Below are 25,882 nucleotides of genomic sequence, written 5' to 3'. Positions count from 1 at the left end.
TTTCAACTGGGATTCCCAGTTTGAGATCAGTGTGTCCTGAAGAGCAACTACTTCTTTAGATGAAGCAGATTTAAAACAATACCAATACATGTATTGCCTTATCTACATCTAACATTCCTGTCACTCCTCTACGTGGATGTGATTTAACCTTGCCATCATCTGTTCTCTTGAGGAGGAAATTACAGTCCATTTCTCCTCTGATCTGTCAGCTTGGAGCAGCTGGCAACTTGTCAGCACCCCTTCTGCAGATGGACATTTCACTGCTGAGAGCAATACCCCAGCAATCTGTACGTACTCAGCCTTGACAAAATGACTTCATAATCAGTAGCCAAGGAGTTACTTTTCCCAGTGCTGTTCTGCTGGAGCATTTTTGCAGACTCATACTTCACCTACTTGCAGGTTCTCACGAGCAATTCTCCCCCTCATAAAGAAGCAGCTGTAAGTGGTGGGCAGGTTGCAAGCAGAGAGCAGGAAAAGCAAGGTGACATCCTGTCCTATGTAGCTGAGGAAGTGGAAGCCTTAATAGAACAAGAATGTACACCCTGTATGCAAATCTTAATGAAACTGGTGATTTAAAATCACAACATTTTTTTTTAAATGCAGGTTTCCAAGACTCATTAACTTCAAACAAGAGGATTCATATTCTGTTTAACTAGACCTCACATTGAGCCACTTTTCATTTACAGTATATTCCTAAAGGTAGAACCAGCAGGGAGATGAAATGACTTCATTTACTGGAATTACAACTTCTTTTATATAAAATGTTAATCATTTTATATATGACAACCTTATGCTTAATGTTGCTAGAATACTCCTCATAAAACATTATTTTGTGAATGCACAGACTCCCCTACTGAGCACATAACAGCTTTCAGTGGATGAGCTAATCCAGTTTGAATATATGTAGTATTTAATCTTCATTAAGATGCTGAAGTCTATACAATGTTAATTATTCATTTTGCATGTTCCTTGCACTTTATTGTAATTCATAATTTCCTTAATCAAAATGTAGTTTTTAATTATAACTGTAAAATTTGGATGAAACCTGCCTGGTAAGCACAAGCAGATTTTTTTTTTTTTTTAATTTTACTGAGATTTTAGCATAGGAGGACAAGGGGAAATTTGCAGAATTGGTAAGAAAAGAGTGTTGAGTGAACAACATTCAACCAAGTGAGCAGCATTGCTCCATCCCTCAGCACAGCCCACGAGGGCTGCTGGGATCCTCTGCTGACATTTGCTAAACCAGAAATCTCAAGGCCTGAGAGCACAGAGTGATTTTTAATCGGGCATTCTTGCCTCCTTTTCATCAGCACCAGAATGTGGTAGGCTTCTGCAGGTACTGTAGTGCATGTTCCTTTGAAAAGCTTTCCAGCAGGATAGGAAGACTGCCACAGCACACAGGAAAAATGCTAAATAGAAATTAAGAGAAACCTTTGCAGTTTCAACATCCTTAAACAAAATGTGTTAAAAGAGATGAGAAAATTTAGCAGAAAAACAGAAGAAAATGGGTAATGAGGGTCACTCTGAGCAGAGATTAGGAGTGGAAAGTGTGTCTTTTTTCAAGTATGGCAGGAAACAATTAATTTTGAGTAACAATCTTAAACTACTGCTGATTTTGATACAGAATAGTTTTTAAATAACAGCAAAGTGTCAAGTTACAAATGTTCCACATGCTGAAGTGACAGGTAGTGCATTTAATCGAATATTTGTATGACACAGCAGAATAGTACATTCCAGCTTCTGTGGGCTTTGTTTCATTTTGAATGCATGTATTTTTAAGTGGCAAAATACTCAAAAATGACCAAAGGGAGCAAAGTATCATAAATGTGCACATTAGCAGGCAAGTCAGAGAGGCATGCCCTCTTTACCTTTTTATTCTTTCTGGAGCTCTGGAGAAATAAACTCAGAAATATTCACTTAAAGTTTATATTATCATCCAGAGAAGACTAAAACATACATGGGCTCATAAAGGAAACCTCTGTGTCTTGGCAAGTGTGCTCCTGCAAACCTTTGCCTTGCCAGATTTACAACAAACTATTGATGAAAGTTACTTGTGAAATCACCAGGGAGGAAATCACATCTTCTTAGCTTGAAAGATATATTGGCAAATATGAACTGCCACAGGAGCTTTGATATGAGCTGCAGCTGCAGCCCCTCATCTGTCTGGAATGTCATAGTCGGTAGCTACACCTTCGGTCAGATGTGCTGTGGCAGATCCCAGGTGACTCAAGGAATATATCCTTTCTCATTAGTTATGTAGTCATGAAATGACCTTTAGAAGAATAAAAATTCTAGAGGAAAGAAAAAAAAAATCTGTGTCTTAGGATCTATTTTCCTCGTCTAGAATTTGACACTTCAGTTTTGGCTTAGAGATAGAACTACTCATGTTCAAAAACCCCTAAACAGGCAAAATAACCTTGTTTATGAAGTTGCTCATTCTCCACTCATCACCTGGGACTTGCTGAGCCAACCAACTCAAAGGCAGCAGGACAGGCTGAGCAGAGAGAGGAGCATGGGAAAGAGTTAGGCAGGTGGATTTGTTCTTTTTCTGAGTGGCAATGATAAGTGTCAGCCTGCCAGACTGTCCCTCTTGTTGGGACTCAATTTTTCATGAAATCTCTGCTGCAGTAATCCAAAAAAGGCTGGAACTTTATCACCTCCATAATGCTCTGTCAATGGGAGATCATTACCCGAGGTTCTCTGACCTCTGTGTTGAGACATATGTATTGTGTTTCCACCCCCTAAAACCATTTTACATCAGAGATTTACACATCTGAAAGTTGGTGCCTCGTGAGATTTTACACACCCAGTTGTAATATCTTACAGAGATGATTCACTAGTTCTTTCCTCAGTTGTGTCTTCTTTATTTCCAAATATTTCCATGAGAGGAAAGAAAAGTAACCTGTACTAAAGGGATGTGTGGCAGATGTTATGGCTGGAATATGTAATTTTAAAATCTCTTTTCATATTGATATTAATGGTTAATATTCTGCATTTTCAAGGTTTTTGAAAAAAACCTGGCATTTCAGTGGTGCTGAAAAGTGTTATAAAGCTGTTGTGACATTTAAGAAATTAGCTGTGAATAAATCAAGGATCTTCTGAAATATGCTGTGGAAGTGCAGAGCGATTGGAACTGTGGTTGCCATTAGCAAATAGCAATCACTGATGTTACTGTTTGCACAAGTTGATCTCATGGAGAGATTTTTGGTTTGTGTATTAAACCTGAAGTACCTGAGCATAGAGAGCTTTTTAAAGTTAATATAAAAACTCAAGAGAAGAGATTTACTACATTTCACTCTTTTTCTGTGTTCTAGAAACCTTGTCCTTTTTTTGTCTTTAGAGTGTTTATGGTCCAAGTATACAATCACTCAAAATAAATCTATTGTAGAAGAGGCATTCTCTGTCTAGTTTCAAATCACCCATATTTATATATATCTTACAGTCCAATTTACTGACAAGGGGATACAACCCAGACAAAAGAGTGCATTTCAGCAATTCTCATCTTTTGAAACCTTTTTATGTCTTCTTTAGAACGTAGGGCTACTGTTCTACAGTTTCCACAGCTGCTTAAGAGATGCATATAAAATGCATTTTAAAAGTTTCTTTGACTAAACCATTTTATTTCTTCTTTAAGATTTCATCTCCTCTCATTTCTTTTCCATTTTCCTGAGCTTATTCTTCCAAGGTTTGACCCATAACTGAAGGCAGTAGAAAAATTCCAAGACCAGTACAGCCTTTTGGAGCTTTTCCTGATGTCGTTTGTGTCATTTGTTGTTGTCATTGACTGTTTTCTGTGTCTCTGATGTTCGTGTGTTTCTTCTTTTCTTCCACTGTCTCCCTTGGTTTCCAGCCTATTGTGATGTTTGGTGAGTTGATCATCGTGTGACATTGTACAGAAAGGATATGGATATGTATGTATGATATTATAATAAGACTAAATCCTGTTAAATGAGTTATAAATGAGTTCCAAAATAAGTCTTTAGAATTTTACTTTAGAAAAGATTATTTAAATGTTAACAGATTTTTCAGAATCTGGTTTAGAGAAGTACAGAGCAGTGGGCAAACCAAGAAGAATAAGCAATGGCAAATTTTATTAATTTGTTTTCCTGAATCATTTATCAGAAGTCTTGCCTGTTTTGTTTGTTAGCTGTATCAAATTATTAGCTGAATGATTTATGCAGATTATTTAGACCTGTGGTCTTCTTGCAAATTTTGCAGTATAATTAATTCCTGCCATTGGTTGTGACATATGATTCTTCACCTAAATCACATGATGTTGGAAAAAAAAAGTCAAATCAAAGTCACGTGGCTTTTGTTTGCAATTTATCTAAAGTTTCAACTAAAATCACTAGTACTAAATAATTATATCAGAATAAAGCCATATTATATGGTATTGAACTGATTCCAAGGAGATACCAGGACAGTAGTGCTTAACTATTTAATGTAAAAGTGATATTGTGCTTTAGAAGAAACAAATGCACCTTGTTTATACCCTGTTCAAGGAGATCTCCAATTTCCTTTTAAAAAGGAATTATTTTTCTCCTAGTTGTCTAACACAGCCTAACTACACTGACCTGGCTATGGTTCACTGACAAATTACAGTGTCCTACATGAGAAACTGCTAAGTCCCAAATCCCCCAAAAGGATTTATTTTTGTATCATATTCAAGTATTCCATCATATGAGACGAGCATTAGCAAAGCTGCTGTTGTTTTACTTACAGTCACACTTGATAACCATGTTTTAGTCTTTAAAAAAGCTATAAACTAAAGCTCACGTCTAAAACACAGTGGTAATAAATAAAATATAAGATCTAGAGAAGTTGAGGGGGTTTATGCCAGAAAGTTTCATGATTGTCAAGGAAGCAGTATTTTCTTAGTTAGGCTTTTTAAAACATTTAAAGCTGTTTCCTTATTGACAAATACATGCCTATGTTCTGTTAAAAATTTAAATATGTAAAAACTATACTGAATTTATGTTGAGATAAATGACTGAAAGCAAAGATTGCATGGTGAGGCTTCTGCAGTCTCTGCTCTGTCTGGATTCAACAGGTACGTGTTTTACTCCTATGAAGTCCAAAATATTTGAGAAAAGACTGTGTTCTATTTCAGCGGCTTTTTTTTTAACTCTCATCTTTCTGCTTGCATTTAATCTTTAATGCTGAATGATTGATTGGCAATGGAATCTGCATTAAAATCCTACAATCCTTGGCAGTATTGTCTCAGTTCTAGTTTGGAGCAGCCCCAGGAGATGCAGTTCAATATTACTGAATACTGGAACCCTGAAACAACCTGATAACTTCTGCTTTGAGGCAGGGTGTGTGCACTGCAGCACCGTGTTGCTATCCAGAAACTTGAGGATTTTCCATATGGATTTGGAACCCGAGGCACACCCTGTCTGAGAAAAGATTCTTTGCAGAACTGCTGTGCTCATTGTCTTAGAAGGACACTGGCAGTGCTGCAGAGGGGCCTGGGCAAGGACTGCACAAGAAATAATAGAACCAGCAAGTGTGGAAGCGAAACGGCTCTCTGCTTTTGCAAATATAAGTTATAAAGATGATGCAGAGGGAAAAGGAATTGAAGCACCCTATCACTGCTCATGGTGACAAGAGAATTTTGCAAATAGGCCAGGGGAGACACAGTGGCTCTCCTCACAAAGTACATAAAAATGCCAGTTGTGTTCAACACTCCAGACAACTGTCCAGCAGGTGGGACAAAGCCAGGTGGAGATTTGCTTAAAAGCCTTTAGAATAGAGAGGTTTGACTTCACATTAAAGACTTCTTTGTCAGCTGAAGGGAAGGATGTGATAATTCATACTCTTTTTAATAGCATGAATAATTTGTAAGTGGCTCACTTTTAAATACATTCACTGTTAAAATAATCTATCTTCCTACAGTCATATACTGCTTCTCTCTCCTCTACCACTTATGGCAATATGTGCATAACCATGTGTATAATTCGAAGTTAGATGAACTTAGCAGTTGTTTTGGAGGGCTTACCTCAGAGCAGTTTGGTTCTGTGAGCAGAACACCTGCCAGCATTTCAGGTACCTTCCCAGAGCACGTGGTCTGATTTAGTTTCCATACATTCTGCACTTTTTTGTTCTGCAGTGCAAACCAAAGCATGAAACCAGGGATATCTTGGAGGCTGACCTCAAAAGCAACTGATTCAAACTAAAATGCTTACATCCACACTCACCAAATGAAAGACACAAATTAAATTGCTTCTGGTTGACCACATTTGAGGATGCTGGGAAGGTTCAAAATGAACTCTGATTTCTGGAGTTTGTCCTGTGCTGAAAATACAAGACCTTCTTCCTTGTTAACAAGGAATTACAGAGTTTGAATTTGACAGAAATTTTATTTTATTGGCACAAAAGGTAAATGCTTTCAAGTGAACAGACAGCCAGAATTGGTGCTGTAAACTTAAGAGGCGCTGTTTAGTCATGACATGAGAATCTCTCTTAGAACATATCTCATATAAAAGGAATCCACAATACACATAATCTAATGGATTTTATTCCCAAATGAAGGACAGATACATTGACAATTGACAAGGGATAAATCTCCCTGTGGCTTTGTTTGTAGCTAGGAATAACCTCACTTGCTAGAAGGCAACCTCACTTGCTAGAAGGCAATTTCTACTGCCAGTTCTGCACTCCTGGAACCATGGAACTCCATTGATGGGAGAGAATGTGGCTGTTGCACCTCTGTTCTCAGCCAATTTTGCAAATTAATTTTTCCTAGAAAAGAGAGTTGAAATATTTGAAAATAAACTAATAGTCAGTTTTATTTCCAGTCTTTTTTTTTAATTTTTTTTTTTTTTTTTTACTTTTTGGTTTTTTTTTAGTCAGATACTGGTACCCTTTGTAAACAATTTAAAGAGTTCTTACTTGCATCACCTTGTGCTCAGCAGGTAGTTGCTTTTAACAATGAATTGAACTTTAATAAGCTGGTACCCATAGCTTGTGCCATGTTGCTTCCAGAGATGAAAGCTTAGGACTAAAATAACAAACCAGGTCATAGGATTTTAACTGCCAGCCAGAAACAGAATTAGAGTTATGTTAGAACAGTTTCTCTTTTATTTTTTTTATTAAAAGGAAAGTGGTGGTTTGCTTTCATTTCCTCAGCATTGTTCCTTTATTTCAGGTCTTCCTTTATTTTTTTCTTCTATTTTGTTTTATTTTATTTTTGGATAAAATATTTATTTTATTTTAGAGATGTGCAAATTGGAGGACTGTTCATTCGCTGCATATTCGTTGAATGTCTACCTGGATTACAAAACTCTACCAGCTGTGCACTGTTCTGCACAAGGTGTGACAGCCACATGCTCACCACATACTCTTCAATATTGCCAGGAAAGTTGTTTTGTTAACATTATCATGACCGTTTAAATTTGGTATGCTGTTCAAAATAGCTGTCACTGCCTAGTTCTGAAGCACAGGCAAAACCAGAAGCACAGTGGCACCTGATTAAGCAGAGGTAAATTCATGGACTTCTCTGCATTTTTCACCCACTTAAAGGAAAGTCCAAACAAGTACTTGCATATTTGTTTGAACTACTCCTGATTTTTAAGTGAGCTAAACCAGCAAAATTTGGCTGAAATTGTTATGGAAATGTCTGGTTTTATATTTGCTTGGGTTCCTTTTAGTGACTTTGAATAAACTTTTCACCATAGTTAATCATTTCAGATCCTACTGAAAGTGACTGATTATGCATGTACCTGAAAGTAGAAAATATAGCAAAAAAAAGAAAGAAAAAAAATATTTGGGGAGAATGGGTGTTGTTTTGTTGCTTTTTTTTGTTTTATTGGGTTGTTCGGGGTTTATTTTTCCAACAAGTATTTCATTTAAACTCACACTTGAAACAACATTTGTGAGATTATTGTATGTGATTGCCTGTTTGGAGCAAACTATATAGTAGAATGAAGCTGGAACATGCATCATACTTATAAAATTATAATCTTATTGTCTTTACTAATGCAATGGAACTGAATACTCAATACTGAGTATTTGGTACTGAACTATTACTAAATACCATCCGACATTACACTTCCACTGGAAAGAAAAATTGTCTCACTGTTAATACTACTGATCCATATTGACAGGTAAGAAATAGAGTAGTTAACTAGAACATATGGTTGGCATCGTTAAAAGAGCCCTGTCTCCATGCCAAAAAGTTATTGAATACAGCTGTAAAGGACTTGTTAATTGTGGCCACCCTCAAAGGAGCCAGCTGATCATTAAGGCTTTAGTGCCTTTCCCAGCTGCATTGCATCAGGGATAAGTGTTTAATATATTGGTGGGGACGGGGTTGCTACTGGTTGATGCTCAAACTTCTTAGGCTGTGTGGGGAGAAGCCCCTGTGCGTGCAGAGCTCTGAACTTTCGCGTTTCTAAGGATTACTTTTGTTGCAGGGTTTGCTGTTCCCTGTAGCGACATGAAGCCCCTGCAGTGCCTGATGCAAACACACCGCTGGAGTGTGGGGTGAGTGCTGCATTTTGGGCTTGGTGGGAGTCTTTAACTATTAGTGTGTGAGCAGTGCTGTGTGGACAGACTGTAACACACCTTTGGAACAGGCAGGGGTCCACAGGATTTCTCCAACAGGTAGTTTATGCCCTGCTTGATCCATGTTCTTCTACTGGGAATGTGGAAGAGAAGGTGGCTGTCTATGTGACCACTGCTGGTTTGCTGAGTCCAGGTGCTGATGGACAGTTTTAGGGGTGTAAAACTTGTATGTATGGATGTTATGTATGAAAAATATCTTGGTAGATATACCCAGTGATAATTTATAATGTTTGTTTCTTCACGAGCACATTTAAACTTCCCACTTGCCTATCCCAATAGCAGCATTTTTAGGAACACAGGCAGACTTAGGTGAACAGTTATAAATTCAAGTAAAAGGTAAGGGGTTGTGTTTAAATCAACAGAAAGAAATTCTTCAATGTCTGAGGGGTTTTAGCAAATTTTTTTTAATTAGAGTTTTTTTATTTTTTATGTAATAAAGATATGTGTAATAGAGAGGTTAAGATCTTTAATTTAACATGGAAATGAACTAAAAAGAAGACACTTTACTCCCTCTGAATTTGCATTGCATAATTGCATTTTAATGAATTAACTGCATCTCACAGACCTAAAATGAATTTGAAACTAATAGCTGAACCCTTGCCATGTGGTGTTCTCATTGTGGGCTCAAAGGAAGACTCTGCTACCTACAAATTGTGGTCTTGGTTTCAGTGGTGAAAGGATACTGCTTACAGCAACAAAAATTACACTTATAATATTTAAACAAACACATGCAGGGTACTGCTGTTTAATACCTTCTGTTCATGTTCTATCCATGTTTCTAGAGACCAGAGTAATTTGGAAACAATTGGGGACACTTTTTAGCTGAATTTGGACTGTCCTGCTCCTAGAAACTGTGTGGTTTGTGTTGTGTGATGGCATTGTGGGATCCCCGAAGGCACCAGGTTTGGTGTCAGAACACTGTGTGGAGCAGATGGTTTGGGCACCTTAAACTACAAAATAGTGCATTCAACTGGAAAGTAAATAATGAAAACTTTTATTGGTGTGCTGCAGTCCTTTCAGCAGGTGGTTGTTGAACTATGATTGCTACTGCTTTTGTAATAGAGTGTATGTATAAAAGAAATACTTTGTATGGTTACAGTTTGCCTTCTGTAAACTAGCTTTCATAACCTGAGAGTTGAGAACTGCTCAACAACCACTGTTTCTGCTTCATTTTACAGTTTCCCTGGTTTTGCTCTACTCTCTGAGACACAAAACTTTCAGCTTTGCTTGGACTTGACTTTTAACCTGTGTGTCTGTGGATAAGTCCTTTTCCAGATTTTCATAAATTGTGGCATTTCCTTTTGCTGGGCACAGTTGGAAGTGTTCTAGTCTTTCACAAAGTGCCATTACTAATTAGTGCTGGTATGAGTAATTTTTTTGCTGAAGGGACATGTTTGTAATTTGGGATTGGGATTTCTTGTTTATTTGTATCAGTTTTTTATGTTTCCCTGCAAACTCTGCTAAAGTCTTGTTTTAGAGAAACGTCAGAAAACATCTGGTAAAATGCAGCCAGTTTGTGCTGACTCATTCTCTGCATTATTGCATCCAATGGTGCTAAGTGGCCTAAAAGGAAACACGAATGAGAATGATAAGATTCAGTTCACAGATGCTTATGCTAAACATGTCTGATAAAATCTTGTACTAAAAGGCTTTCATGGTCTTTGATTTTTAGCCTTGGTGGCACATTGCAACCTCTTATGATATCTAAATTAATCTACTTATGAGGGGGTTTAGGAAAATGCAAGTTAAACTACAGAAGTAGTCGTATGACTCAGGTATTTATTTTTCTCATTACCAAATGTATCTCAAACACAGTTGTGCAGTTATACAGTTATACTGTACAACAGGAGCGTAGGTAGTTCCTGATGTTCTTATCCCCAGGGAGCTTGGCTATTAACCTAATTGCCTACTTAGAATGTGGAGGGGGGGAAAAAAAAAGGGATTTGGGTCACAAAACCATAGTTTGAAGTTCTTTATAAACAGGGTTGCAGTTAACAATACACACTTTTAATGGACTTCTGACTGTCTTGGGTTATATAACTAGCTCTGCTCTGATGAATAAGTACCTCTCAAATAATTAAAACTGTAGTTATGGGTACATCTCTCACCCTTCCAGACAGTAGGCAGGGGGGAAGCTTATCAGCTTGTAGCAACTTTGTCTGTAAAGTTCAGCAGCCTCGTTATTTGTGTTTCAGAGACGGAATTATTTAGGGAAAGCTAATTTAGAGAAATGAGTTCTGCAATTAGAAATGAAAGATTTGTATTTGATTCCACCCTAGTTTTTGAAGTTCTCTTTGTTGCAGTTGTACACTTTCATGTGTAAATTGCTTTGATATGTTTGGGATAAGATTCGTGTCAACCTTTCAAAGCCATTTCAAAAAAATACCTCAGGTTTTTGTGAGAGACAACTTGTGAGGCTACCAGTGCCCTGAAACTTGGATTTGAATTACTGAATATCCTTATGAACCTATTCACATTAATTAACCATTGAAAAATATCTTCATGAATGCTTGAGACATTCATAGTGATTTCATGTGTAGCACTTAGTTTAACAAAACTTTATGGAAATAAGCAACATCCCGAGTATCACACTGATGGTGTGTTCACATTAAGCCCGTGCTAAAAGCAAGTGGATTCCTGGAGGGTGTCTGAGGTTCAGTGTTCAGTTTATGTCCTTTGAAGGACCATAATGTTGTACCTTGAAGGATCTGCCCTTTACAAAAGAGTGTATAATTTCATGTTTCAGAGCTTGCTAAGGAAAGCAGCCTCAGAATCTTGTTGATTTTTGAATGGTGAAAGGATAAGTTATTTTGACACAAGCTTAAATATGTACACTAATGAGATACAGGAGTTACAGTAAGGCCCCCTTAATTATCAAGAAATACACTGACCTGAAGTAATCATATTTTTAGAAACAGGAGACTTACATAATGATTATATAAGCAAACATTTTTGTTTTAATTTCCCTCATATTCTGTAGTGACTTTTTTTTTATGTAAAGATGACCTTGCAGGCCTACTTTCCCTCTTTCCTCCTTTTTCTTACTGACCTGATATGCTACTTAATGAGAAACTTTTAGGACCTCCAAAAAAACTTAGTAACAATGCAGAAAACCTAATAAGGTTATAATACTAATGAAAATTATGGGAGGCCAATTACAGCTTGATCTCTTCTTGTGCCCCGGGGAGATCTTTTTGGCATTGTTGGTGTCTGTTTAGCCTTGAGCATTAAAAGAGAATTCTGAAAAGCTTTCATATCAACACAGATATGCCTCTCCTCCCAGGCACAGGTGTTAGTCTGTAATTTTAGTGTGTATATATTGCTATGTAATAGGCATTAATGCCTAGAAGGTTAGTCATCTGAAATGTAGACATGGATCTACTCAGACTGCAATATTCCCCAAATACAATATGTATGACTTCTGAATATTTCATAATGGAGTATTTTGGTGATGGTTTGTTCGTTGTTTTATTTTTTTTCCTAATAAAATAAAAAACCCCTATAGTTTCCCTTCATTAAATTTCCCCCCTAGTCAGATTTGGTTAGTGATACACTTGAACTTCCATCATTCCTGGAGAAAATCAGCAAGGTCCTTGCTCAGTGTACACATGTAACACTTAGGAACATAACTGAATGTCATAAGCAAACTCTTTGAGGGTTGGGATCCCACAAAATAGATATAGTCCATGCCAAATTCCACCACATAGTCATATAACTAGAAAAGATAAGCTCTGACCCCTGGCAGATGACTTGGACATCCAAATCACTTTAAGGCAAACTTTCCAACTGTCATTCACTGTGAGGGATGTCCTTCATTTTGGAGCTAATTTTACCTCTGGCCCACAAAGACTTGAAGTTGGCTCACTGTGCCTATTGTAAATCTTTTTATGGGAGGAAAAACTGAATCATGGAGCTGAGAAGTTCTGAAGTGTTGGAAAAGGGCACGATTAGAACATCAGAATGTCTTGGGTTTATAAGATTTTTCTCATTAGGCCTCTTTCTCTCTTAAAGCACTGGCTGTAACAATTTGAGAAATTTATAAATGCCAATAGAACTGAAGGTTGTTTATCCAGTGAAGAGTGTATTTGAATTCTGACTGTGTTCTAATGTTTTATTATTTGAGTCCATTTTACATTAATTTCCAGTATCTGTCCTTTCAGTTTCAGAACTGAAACTTGAAAAATTGTGGCAAAATATAGTCTGTCAGTATGTTCTGAATAGAATACACTTGGCATCAAATTCCTATTTATGTATGAACAGCAAACATTCTGTAAATGAGTTTTTCTTAATTTGTTTTCACCAAATTGATATATGGTTGTGTTAACTGATTTGTCATCTATCACTAAGCAGTACTTCTCTTTTATTCAATCTTTTCTAGTATATGTGATCATATATGTACTTGTTGTTTTTAAAATTTTGAAAGGAAAATAGCATGGGGGGAAGTAGATTTACACTTGCATGGTAACAATTTGCATATTTAATTGAACTTTATCATGCAAGACCATGGGTTCTGTGTGAAATTTCTGACCCCCAGTTTCTGATCTCACCTTTTTTTTTTTTTTTCTCTACTGTGAAAATATACATCCACTAAATCATGATGCAGATGTTTAACTTGGCAGATCAGTGTGATGGAATACTGCGAATTTATTTAAAGAAAAGTATCACTCTGAAAGGTTTCAGTCAATGAACAGGTTCACTTGCTTAAAAAGAATGTGTCAATGTGAAGTGTATGTGACTAATTGTGGCTGTTTGGGGTATGAATGTCCTGAGGCAGAACTTCATCCTGTAAACATTAGAATCAATGACCTGTGTGTACTTTTCCCAGAGAAATGGTTTCCCAGCATCCAGTGTCAGGAACACAATATATGGTAGAAGCATTTATGAGACTTCTCTAAAATGTCAAAGCCCTCCAAGCTCCCTGGTTGGCTAAAACAAACATGGATTTTTGTGGCTGGGTGGAACAGGTAGTTCATGCATAGATTACCTTTACCAGGGAAAGGTGTTTGGGGCATTTTATGGGCTCTGGGAGTTTGCAGGCTCCTAGGGAACACAATATATGGAAAATCCTAATGCTGTTTGGGAAACAACAATTAATACAGTGATGGGCACAGTCTGTGTATTAATTGGAAATATTTATGCAAAGGAGTAGGTAATCATAGGAAGTTAAAATCTGCAGGCTTTGGGATGTGCTGTTGAAAGGAGCTACAATCACAGATCTGAGGCAGTAATGACTCCCATTTCTGCTTACCACAGTTAATTAAGTTAGATTCAGTGGTGATACTGTTTAACTGCAGCTCGTATTGGTCAAGTTAATAAAAGTCACTACTTTATTCATTACTTGACTTGCAAATAATGATTTGCAGCTATAGTAACTCCCAGCAAAATTGGGAACCGATCTAAGGGAGCAGGAAAAAGGTTCTCACCAGATCAACACTGAACAATTCTCACACTCTTATATTTGTATCCATACTGCACAAATTATTTTACTCATAAAAAAACTACAGTGCAAAAATGAAAGCTGAATGTAGAGTATGGTTGTAGAAAAATCTTAAACAAGCCACTCTGCACCTGAGTTATGTATGTCCAGTTTAGTTGTAGGATTATATATATATATATGCTATATATACATAGGGGCTTTTTTTTGCTGACCAGGGAGATAGAAACAGCTTGAAGAGTTGTCTGATATCCTCTATATTTGGTGGCTGCTGAAAAACAGTGAGGTAGAACTTCATTTAACTAGCTAATATAGGATACACAAACAGATAATAAACTTAAATACTCAATATACATGTGTACTATTATTTGAACAGCACATTTTACAACTGGAAAAGAGCCACCATCCTGACAAAAATGTATCTGACAGCTTCCTGTATTTAGTGATAGATAGTGCTGTAAATATGTTTCCTTGTATCAAAAGAAACAGTCATTGCTTTGCTTTGTAGCATCATGAATGGCATTTAGTTTAAAGTTTTCTGTCTTTTATAGCATTCTCAAGTGATTTAATTTGCTCACTGCAAAGTGAGAGATGCTATCAGGACAGAGGATGGCAGATTTCTTCTTGCATTGAGGTCTTAACAGGGCTTTTGGAAGAGAGCTCCAAAATATTCTGTTTCATGTAAAATACCATCATTTGTAATCACCTTGTTGAGCTAAATAACGAAATCAGAAGCAAAGTTCACTCACAGTCTATTTTGTTTACATGGTGCAAATGGAGAAATGAGTGCTGTGCTAAGCCTTGTCATAGAAGTGACTCTGCAGAACCAGGGGCTGGAACAGCATGGAAGACTGTAACCAACTTACTGATATCAATCCCTTCTTGGATTCCTTTTCACCCTTTTCTGATTTTTTTTTTCTACAGTATCAGTTATTCTTATGAAAAACTCTTTCCTTAGTGTCAGTTTTGGAAAGCTGTTGAAAATAGGAACATATAAAAAAATAGATTTTTGTTGTTGTTAAATGTAGGGAGCTGGTGTCTCTTTTAGTCTTAGTTCTCATTAAATAGGAGCTTTTATGGTGGCTTACTGCTATTTTTTCAAGAGAATTTTTTGTCTGGAAAAGAGCCAAAATCAAGGTGTATTTATACATTTATGTTGACATTCCTCTAAGTGTACTGGAGCAATTCCTGATATTCACTGTGAAACAGAGAGCAGAAATAAGGCTCCTATACAACATGTATAGGACATGCTTTTGATTAGTATAAGATATTCTGTAGCTCAAAGAATGATGAAGGAAATCAACCCTTTTGTTTATGGATAACTTCCAACACTCCAGGAGGACTTTCTAACAGCAGCTGAGTATCTGAATGGCCCTTTACTCTCCTTGTAAATGTAAACATATCAACCTCATAAACCCTACGTGTGTGCTATTGAATATAGTATTTGTGATTGATTCATGACAACTTGTGGATTCAGAAAAAGTGAATTGTGTACTAATCACTGTAAATTCATGCAGCAATGAAAATGGAAGGCTGTTGTGTTTTAAGCTATTAGAACTGCCCATTTCAGTGAAGCCTAGTGTTTGAAAGGCTCTGCTACGCTGTCAAGTCCTCAAATGCATGTTGGTGTTTCTGTGTGTTTTAGCATCCAGCTGGAAGGCAGTTACCTAATAATTACCCAGTGATATTTATGCTTCTAGCTAAAAAGGAAACTTTAAATGTGATAAAGCTTAGGATTGATTTAGATCATTAGTATTTGTTTTATTCAATAGTATTTTAACATATTAAGAGGACAGAACATGTTTATAGCATAAACGTACGTGTTCGTTTTCTGAAATGTTAAATATCTGTACCACTCTAGGGGGAAAAAAAAAGAATCTCCCTTCTATTAAGATCTGCTGACTGAGTGTCCCTGTTCCCAAGCAACGCCCTTCGCTGGTGTTTGCACTACTTCAGTCTGTATCCAAGAGACAGTCATGCACACCCTGAGAGCCAGTGCATGTATGACAAAATGTTTTCATTAGTGTGCTCACAGAACTGCACATCTGATGTGATGTGAAACAGCACTTTGCATTAAGCATGTGATGCTTTCCTTTTCCCTCAACACCCATTGCAAAGGAGGTTCACCTGGAGGGAAGCTGCTCTTACCTGTACAGACACTGTTACATACAGTGTAGTAATTCTCCTTCCTTCCTCTCCAAGGCATCCATTCTTTGTCCTTTTGTTCTTCTCCTACTTTCATCAATAATGCATGTCCAAATTATCCAATAAGGCCAGCATATGTAGACCATTACACCCCCTAGAAGGTCTAGAGAGTCTCAGATGTTTATCTGTGTTGTGTTCAGTTGAAGGAGCATTCACCTGTTCAGCTAAGGATGTTAATGAGTAACAGCCTTCAGAGGGTTCATGTTCATGTTTACAAACAGAAAATAGTCTTCCATGTAGGATAGGAGCCCTTACAGAAGAGTGAAGGTTTGTAGTGACAGCCACTGTTTCTTAAAGTGCAGGTTTTAGCATACTTGTGTAACTTTACCACTTGACTGGTGCAGAAGAAATACTTCCTTAGATGTAAACAGAGAAAATCCTCAATCAGAGAAGACTAAGCATAGAAGATAAAACTTCAGTGAGCCTCATCTTAAAGCACAACTGAAGGCATATAAACAAAGATATTGGCTAAAAAGATCAATGAAAATAGTTCTTAATGTACCCCCACCCACCCTCAAGCAGTAACAATTGTCCTAAGAAAGTACAAGGTAGTTTGCTAAAGTCTCATTTTTAAGTGTTCAGGGTAAATACTTTTGCTCTATTTCTTGTGATAGTTGTCCATTATATAAGTTAAAGGGTAAATTAACATATTACACTTTTCTAGAAAACAAAAATAAATATGGACCAGAAAGCATAATAGTAGTGATAGAACTAAATCTGAATGGCCTGGACATGCAGATGGATTTTTCCTCTGTAAACCAGTGTAGGCTAAGGAGTAGATAGCTGGCTAAGGGAGAAATACACTTTAAGTGTTACCTCTCAGTTTGTGTAAAGTTAGTTAAACTAAAATCACAGTTTGCCACCAGTACAGTGTAAAATGAAAAGGTGTTCAAATTTTAAGGAAAAAAGAAAAAGGTGAAATTCTTGGCGGTTTTTTTTCCCACCTTCAGCTAAGTGGGAATAACTTTTTTTTCCTTAATCCTGAACACCCAAATGTTTGCTGTTTTGCAGCTTAAAGGTGAAGTCCACACTGCAGCACCGACTTCCCCTGTACACAGATGCACTTTCACGTCCTGCTACACTTAAAGCACAGGCTGTCACCATCAGGACTTCAGAGGGCTGCAGGTTCAGCTCTCCAGCTCTGTCTGTACGAGCTGTTCCGTATTTTTGCTGTCTGTGATAGATTTTGAAGGACAATTTTCAGGAATGCATAATACCTGTTTTTCTTCCCTAGGTAGTGACCTTTATTTGTAATGTATTTCTTTCACACTGTTGATATTTAATTACAAATATGAATCCTTTGTGGGTGTTTATTGTAGAGCAAAATATTAGTTACTCATGATGGCACTATTAAGAAATAGCTGGATTGGAAGTGCAGTCAAGGGCTTTGAGTTCCTTTTTCTCTGTTACTCTCCTTTGTATGAAAGTCATAACACTGTTTTTTTCTTTATTAGTCAATTCCTTCTGCACAGGAAAAATCATAATGGACAAAGATTTATCCAAGGCTTTCTCAGTTGTGGTTATTCATGTTTTACACTTCAAGTGCTAAGATGTAAAAGGGACTGATTTAATTTCATACATAGGTGGTGGGGTTTAATTTGCTGAATCTGAACCTTGTAGCATATGGTCCTCAACTCCTGTGTAGCCCTAATTGATATTTGACATTCATGGCAGGCAGGGTTCCTGCATCCACCCAGCAGTGTGAAATACCAGCTGTTGTTGTGGATTTACTGCCTTGGTACAATTGTGGGGCTCTAAGGGGGAAGAGGATAAGGTGATGGAGATGCATTTTGGTTTTTTTCTTTTGTTTTAACTTGAATACTAAATTACTTGGCTTCTTAGGAATAGATCATGGCTAATATTTTTGGGATGTTGATTTCAAGAGTCCTTTTGAAGGGAAAAAAAGTTAGAATTGAATTAAACTTTACTAAAATGTTACTTAAAGGTAAACAAATACCTATACTGACGTATTTGAAGACACTATTTTTAGACCTAAACTTGTGACATGAAAATTTAAGTATACAACTAAGGATAAATGAGTAAGAGGACATGAATAACAGGGATACAAATAGATGGGTTTGCACAGACTGCTTCAAAACAATACAAGTGGGGATATCAGCAGCTACTGTCTTTAACATCTTATGTGACACTTTTCCATGACACAGTAGAAAAAGCTCTTCTCAAACTCAGAACCAAAGAGTGAGTCAAAATTAGCAAAGACTCATTTCATATCACAAATCAATCTCTTGAACTTATGTGCAAGTGTGAAATATTCACAAATGTTTCAAATGTACCCCTGTGACTCAGCAACACAAATGTTTTACCTTTGAAAATAAATTTTTTAGGAGTTTTCCTTTTAATGTAAGCTTAAGCATAAACTTGAAAGAAGAGTATACAATTTCATGATTTAGAGGAAGAAAAGATATAGCACAACTTTACAGACTTGTCAGAAGAACCCCTTGCATTCTTCCTGTGTGCTTTGTTTTTTTAGACTCCTAACTTCAGTGGAATTTACCTTGATTTCATTTTTGACAAAAGTGGGATATAAAGACAACTAAGGCAACTTCTTCAGTGTTACTGTCAATTAAGATAGTTTCAGAATACACAATAAACGTGTCCTTATCTAAGTTTCTTTTCTGATGAAGGCATAAGGGTTGCAACTAACCCCTGTTATTGCTCTGCTGACTCGAATGTTCACTGCTTGCAAAAGAAATTGAATTTCCAGCTACCTGAAGTCTGTTTCCCCTTCATAATTTTTTTCTCCTTGTGGAAAACATTGCTACTGTTTCTGGGGTGATTTCATAGTCATCTTCCCCACCTTGTTTCCTTTTCTTCCTTGATTGTTTCAGACACCCACGTTTACCTGATAAAATGTGAAGATGATGAGGATACATAAAACTCAAATACTTCCTTTTGCCAGCTGAATTTCCTTTGCACTGTATTGTTCAGAGCACACTCATTTCTGTCACTAGCACAGAACTCAGTATGTTAGTTCAGAAACCCTCTCTCTGTGAACAGTGGGCTCCTGAGACAGCAGCTTCCCAGAAGAGCTGGGTAGACCAGGGAACTGCAAATGTGTGCCACTCCCCACCAATGCAGGAATCGATGGTGCTGCAAAGTTGGAAGTTTTCCTTTATGGAAAATTTTCCCAGCCTGTCTGAATGTGTAATAGGGAGAGGAGATGAGTCCTATTCTGCAGCTCTCTCCTGTATGTTGTCTCCTCCCTCATGTGTCTCATCATGGGCTCTGTCTGTTTTCCTTATGGCATAGGGTAATAAAAAAAACAATAAAGGGGTGGAGGAATTACTCTCCTGGTCTTGAAAGAAGTTTTTCCTCTCTCATAATTACAAATTTCCCTGATTTTTTTTTTTTTTTTATTCTGTTCTGTGCCACTTCCAAATATGCCACCCCACCTCTGTCCCAGTAATACTGTGGGCATTGTACTGTTTCATATACCAAGGGCTCAATAACAACAAAAAAGAGCTTTAGGTTCCCAAAGTGAATCAGGTCTCTACTAATAGCTTGAGATATTTTATAATTATAGCTAACACTAGCTCCATGTGCAAAAACTGACCTCTGAACTACTTCTTCCCAAAGCCAGTGAAACTGTCTTTTGCTCTTGAAGGAAGATGCTGTGCAAAATGAGAGATCAAACACATTAATTTAAAAGGCACGTGACACACCTGGGAAGAGATGTATTTAATGATTCATTTCATGAATCAGAGGTGCACATAGATGTTTCCTCGATATTTTCCTTGAAATATCTAAACATACTTAGATAAAAACAGTTAGGAAGGGAGAATGCAATTTAGATGGTAAAGCAAAAGAGAGGGAAATGTGGGGATTTATTGTGGAGTTGCAGTAAGCCTGCTCACTTAGGCTGACTCTTTCTTCCCTAAAATGTGGAGCATCACTGGAGAAGGGAGGAATGTTGTGAACAAGACAAAGGCAGAGTATTCTTGTGAATTCTGAAATAACATTTTGATCCTTGCTTTCCTCTTCACATTAGCATGGATTAGTTGGCTGGGTAAAGGCAAGAAACCTAATCTCCTTCCCCTAATGTCTCTTATGGTGGAGGAAATAGCAGGTTGGCAAAAGGCAGCTGGACAAACTGTAGGGAGATTCCTTAAGGCATTAGGCCTCGTTCATTATGAATTCTAACTATGCAGAATGAATTCCTACTGAATTCATGAGCTATTCCTTTGATTTCACTAGGATTTAGCTTGAATCCAAGTGAAAAGGATGTTCCAAGGGTGACAGCTATGCTGAATAGCTTTGTCATTCAGATTTTACAGCTAGTGACCCTCAACAATGCTGAAGATGTGTTTGGATACATGTTCACATGGTCCTGGACTGTGTCTAAGTACAGACATGTTATACACTGTGTCGTGGTTGGAAGCTTGGTACCTTTTGAAGATGCTCTTGGAAGAACTTTAATTTAAGAAAACATTATGGCTTCCATGCAAATGACTTCTTCCCTAACTATTTCATGGTTTATATAGCAGGTATATGCTGTATAGGTTGTGGGGTTTTTTTGTATTATGACAGCAGCTGTTGTCATGCTACTGTGTAGGATAGCAGCCAACCATGGGACAGCATGTCTAATGGAATTAATTTTTTTGACTCTGTCACTTATATGGAGTTATCATTAGATGTGTGTGAGGAGAAGTTGCACTGCAGGACAGCTCTCATGAAAATTCAGAAGTCTGCCAGGTGATTCACAGATAGCTGTAAGCAGAAGTGATTTGAAAACAGCAGGTGAACTTCCCTTACAGCAAATTGCCAAACAAATGTGTTGAGAATGAATTCCTATTAGAACTGTTTAAAGATGCAAAGAATTTATCTGGGATTTTCCCACTGTTGTTTTAAATCATGATTAATAACACCTCAGTTTTAAGAGCATACAAAATTTCTCATATAGTCTAGGCAAGGCACTCATTAGTAAACGAAAATGAGAAAAGTGATATAATGTATCCTTCTCATATTGCTGACATGCCTGCTTTGGATAGAATCCAAGTGAATGCATGATTTTAACTTTGTTGCCAGCTGAAAAAAAATCTTGAAAACAGATTAAGTATTTATTTGTACTTCAACAAAAAAAAGTCATGTAGTTTTGAACAAATACTTGTCAGTGACCAATACAACCTCAACCAAGTCCTCCTGCGTGCATTTTTTTTCCTGTGATAGATGCAGAGAGACCAACCTCCAACTGTTTTTCTTTGTTCAAATGTGGAATCAACGATATGTGGTTTGTGATGCTAATACAAACCTGTCTTTGTTAACAGTTAAGTACATTTAAATGCTGAAGGGTCAAAGCAGCACCTTCTATATAGCAAGATGTCCTAGTTAAGTTTGTTGTAAATGGGAAAAGAGATGTCTGCCTGTCTGATGAAAATCACAGAAACATTGCAAATAACTAGCCCAAAGCCAATCAAAATTACTGGATGAGTTGCTGAAGGAATAGGATTATAATAAATGACAAGAGAATTTTATGTTAAGTGAAAGTATCAATGGATTATTAATCCTTTTTAATAATGAAAACACCAGCACAAATCAAAGCATTTAACTAAATAATTCAGTTAATGGATTAGTTATTTCTGTCGCTGATGTCAAATATGTGAACAGATTACCTGTTTTGCATTTAATACATTGTGGCTTTTTTTTTTAAATCAAAGAAGTGCCTACTGCCTTCAAGATTTTGATTATGATGCAAGTACAGCAGTGTGTACGTTCTAATGACTTACACAGCAGAACAGGTGTCAAACCTCACAACAACAAAACGTGTCTCCACAATGATGAGAGAATTCAGCCTCCGGTTCCAGAGAGTTTCAGCTCTGGCTGAAGGAACATAAAGTTTGAATGACAAATCAAAGAAAGCAATGCTTAAAACAAAGAGGAAGCTTTAGGTAACAGGCTGTAGAGAAAAGCCACTTCTAATGAAACAAAACACATATGATTGAAGAGGGTAGATAAAGGAAGATTACAACAGAAGAGAGGAGCAGGTCAAATACAATGAGTTATGGGAGACCTTGAGGAAAGAGATCAGAGAGGACATTAAAAAATAGTGTCAACATCATATGGGGTACTCTCAAATGAGAGAACTACAAGAGGATAAGAAGCTTTTGATGTGGAGGTACCAGCAGATGTTCTTTCTGAAAGACAATGATTACACAGTGTGCAAAGAGAGATGGAAATGGAGCCCCACAGAGTGCTGGAGAGTGTCACCAGTGACTTTATGCACACAGCACTAGAAGTGCTCACTGCAAGCATAGACTACTTTCCATTAGAAATAAGAGATGTGAGCATGAGCTTCCTTTTTTTTTTTCCCCTCTCTCTCCTTTCCCTGTTTCCTCTTACCACTGTATAGGATATTAAGAAACAGAATTAAGTCAGCCCCTACCACAGAAGCTGGGAAAACAGCAAAGTAAGTTTCCCAGGAAGTGCAGTTGGCAGCTTCACAGCTTCACTGAGGACATTTTGAAAGCAAGTAGACGGAATATACTTGTATGTGTTGTATTCATAGAATAGATTGGGTAGGAAGGGACTGGTAAAGGCCATCTAGTCCAACCCCCCTGCCATGAGCAGGGACATCTTCAGCTGGATCAGGTTGCTCAGAGCCATGTCCAACCTGACCTTGAATGTTTCCAGGGATGGGATGTCCACAGCCTCTGGGGACAACTTGTACAAGTTTTACCACTGTCATGGTAAAAAACTGCTTCCTTATACCTAATCTAGATCATCCCTCGTTTATTCTGAAACTGTTTTAAACCTTTTTCCTGTTGGAACAGGCTGTGTTAAAATGTGTGTCCCAAGCTTTCCAGTAGGCCCCCTTTTAGTACTGAAAGGCTGTGATAAGGTCTCCCCAGAGCCTTCTTTGTGCAGGCTGAACAGCCCCAACTCTCTCAGCCTGTGCCCATAGGAGAGGTGCTCCATCCTTCTGGTCACCTCCATGTTCTCCTCTGGACCCATTCCAAGAGGTCCACATCCTCTGTGTGTTGGGGACACCAGAGCTGGATGCAGTACCCCAGGTGGGCTCTTAGTTGCAGGTTTAAGGTGTATTATAAAAGGCTATCTCTTAGTACAGTAGAGAGCAGTAAATAACTGCTCTGTCTCCAGCATTTATGAGTCAGTATAGCCAGGTAAGTGCTTTATGTTCTACAGCATGATTACTGGGTGCAGTTGCAAGGGGAAAAAGAATCAATGGCTTAACTTTAAAGTATTTCAAAGGGAGCTACCATCTGGTACCAGGATATCAGAGCACCCCTCAGAATGTAGTGGGTTTAATTACTATCTCTAACCCTCTTTATGAGAGTAGTGGGCTGGGAAAAAAAAATCTCTTTGTGAAAAAGTTAGTTTGCATGTCTTAATTTTTTAATGTTTTTTTTAATTTGCATTTATATGAGTTTATGTATGAGAAAGGAAGAGGCTTCCCTTTTTTATGATTAATATTAATTGGAAATGAGACCTTCTACACTACAGACTCTGCAAGGGAACCTCTTTAACACAGGGAACTTAACGTGAGACTGGTTGTGAAATGGCTTTTAGTCAAAGAGTATTTTAGCTTCTCATGGGGAAGATTCTCTTTATCTTGCCTAGTAGGTGACACCTGGCTGACATCTATGGATCATGATTTAATTCTGTCTTTTCTCTTGCTCTAAAGCAAGCTGATCAAGAGAAGTGTTTTTCAGGGTGGCTGCAGTGCTGTTACCTGCACTGAGCTGAGCAATCACAGTCACGTGCTGGCAGAGGGCAATTCTGGGGTATTCCACTATTGATCATTAAATCACTCCCCACACTGAGTGCTTTCCAGCAACACAGCTCATAGCCTGACTGATGTTGCCACGTGGGGTTCATGGTTTTTTCTTCAGTCTTTCCAAGGTGAGAACAGCATTTGGTTTGTCTTGTCCTAGGTAGAAAGCATCTTTCCATCCAGCTATCTGGAAATATCTTACAGGTGTCATAATACTGTTAATCCTTTATAGGGTGTGGAGGTGTGAGAAGTTTATGAAAATTGTTAATCTTGATAACTTGTCTGTCACTTTGATTAAATGGTGTTTGAATTTGTATTAGTATATCTTTCCCAATAGTTATGGTCAACTATCAGGCTTAAAGGTATCTTGTGACTTGGTCCAAATAGTTTATTTTGGTATGAAAGGCACAGAATTTATTGGGTTTATAACACAATGTTCATTGTATACTAGCTTGGAAAAACTGAATTGCATTGTAGCAAAGAGATTCATGAGTGTTAAAAAGTTAGGCAAATAATGCAATTTCTCCTTGAATGTTTTTCTGAAGTATTGAGCCAGTTGTTGTCTCCTACACTGATAAACCTCTGCAAGTTTTCTGATTGAAATTCATTAATCTGCACCTGATTTGTACACCATGTGATTCCTGACAATGTTATCGTGTTCTGGGACCAATACCACTGGGGCATCCTGTATCTTTGTATATGCAGTAATTAAGTGTTCATTTGATAACAGACTGCTTTTCTTAAGAAGGTGAGATCTATTCTCCATGTCTGTAACAGAATAGTTAGCAAGAGTATGATTCCTTGGAGGTGTTTGCCAATATGTACTTTGAGAATCAGTGATTCATTTTGAGATTGAATTTTGGTGTCAATTTTAGTGTACTTGGGTATTTAACTCTCTAAAGTACCTAGGCTCAAGTTTCCAAACCCTTATAATGGTTTCCTATTATGCCAAATAAATAATTCATGATAAGTTTTAGTTTGTTTTATTTTGGTTTCTGGAGGTTTTTAGGGTCAGCCAGGAATCTTATCTATCTATGCATCTCTTGAATTGTAGTATCAAATCACAAATTAAGACTTGAAGTATATCCAGTGATGTATAACCAATGCTATAATTTAACATTTGTTTTGTGGAATAGTTTATAATAATTTTAATGAAGTCCTAAACAATTTTGTCAGTAAATCTGAAGTACAGGTATCATAGTAAGAAAATAGTGCCTCTATCATCCTGTGTCATCCTGTCATTTCCCAAGAGATGAAACCCTCAAACCTGACTGAAGCTTTTCTCTTACCAATATCTTCTATTTCTCTAGAAGAAACAGAGATTATTCCATTGTCAAGGTAAAAGGAAGGAGGCCAAATTAAGTTATAAGAGGTCATGTAGGAAGTCTGATAGAGCTCTGGGAACAGGACTTTGAAGACTGAGATATGACACATGTTTAATACAGTAGACAACACTGCCTTGTGCAAATTGCTTAAAATCTCTTTACTTAGCCAGACCAACTGTAAAATCCAGCTAATAAAGCTTAACCACCCTTGTAAAGTGCTTTGAGGTCTACACATGAAATAGCACTTTGTGAATACAAAGCAAAGGAAGACTGGTTTTTTCCTTCCCTTGATGAGTAAATAGGAAGGAAGATCTGAGTGATTTATTTGGGTGACCAGGGAGTAGTTACTGACTATGAAGCCAGAAGATGTGAGTCTTCCTCTTGAGTCTGGTGCTTTCAAATGTTTTGTAGTGGGAGGAGAGCTGTCCTGACTGCATATGTAGATACTTTAAGTGATTAAGCTCTTCATTTTTTTCTTTATGAGTGAACAGAATAGCAGCTCTACAGCTACGACTGAGTTTGGCCAGCATTACTCATTCCTTCTGGAATTTAATACCCTCTATTATATATTGCCAAAGATTTCCCTTTGTTTAGTACAGAAGA

General features: G+C 37.4%; 1 protein-coding gene across 1 annotated transcript in view; it reads left to right on the top strand.

Moving 5' to 3' along the window:
- The window catches only part of TENM2 (teneurin transmembrane protein 2), a 1,665,603-nt gene that overhangs the window by 662,738 nt on the left and 976,983 nt on the right, over positions 1-25,882 (top strand). Inside the window, exon 14 of the mRNA XM_051794292.1 lies at positions 8,415-8,484. The gene's annotated coding sequence lies outside the window, so the exon portion shown is untranslated. The remainder of the gene's footprint in view (positions 1-8,414; positions 8,485-25,882) is intronic.

Source organism: Manacus candei, unplaced genomic scaffold, assembly GCF_025592945.1.
Source record: "Manacus candei isolate 608988 ecotype Guabito, Panama unplaced genomic scaffold, ASM2559294v1 h1tg000037l, whole genome shotgun sequence".
Classification (NCBI taxonomy): domain Eukaryota; kingdom Metazoa; phylum Chordata; class Aves; order Passeriformes; family Pipridae; genus Manacus; species Manacus candei.
The sequence above is the reverse complement of the archived record's forward strand: the minus strand, read 5'-3'. Positions and strand labels throughout refer to the sequence as shown.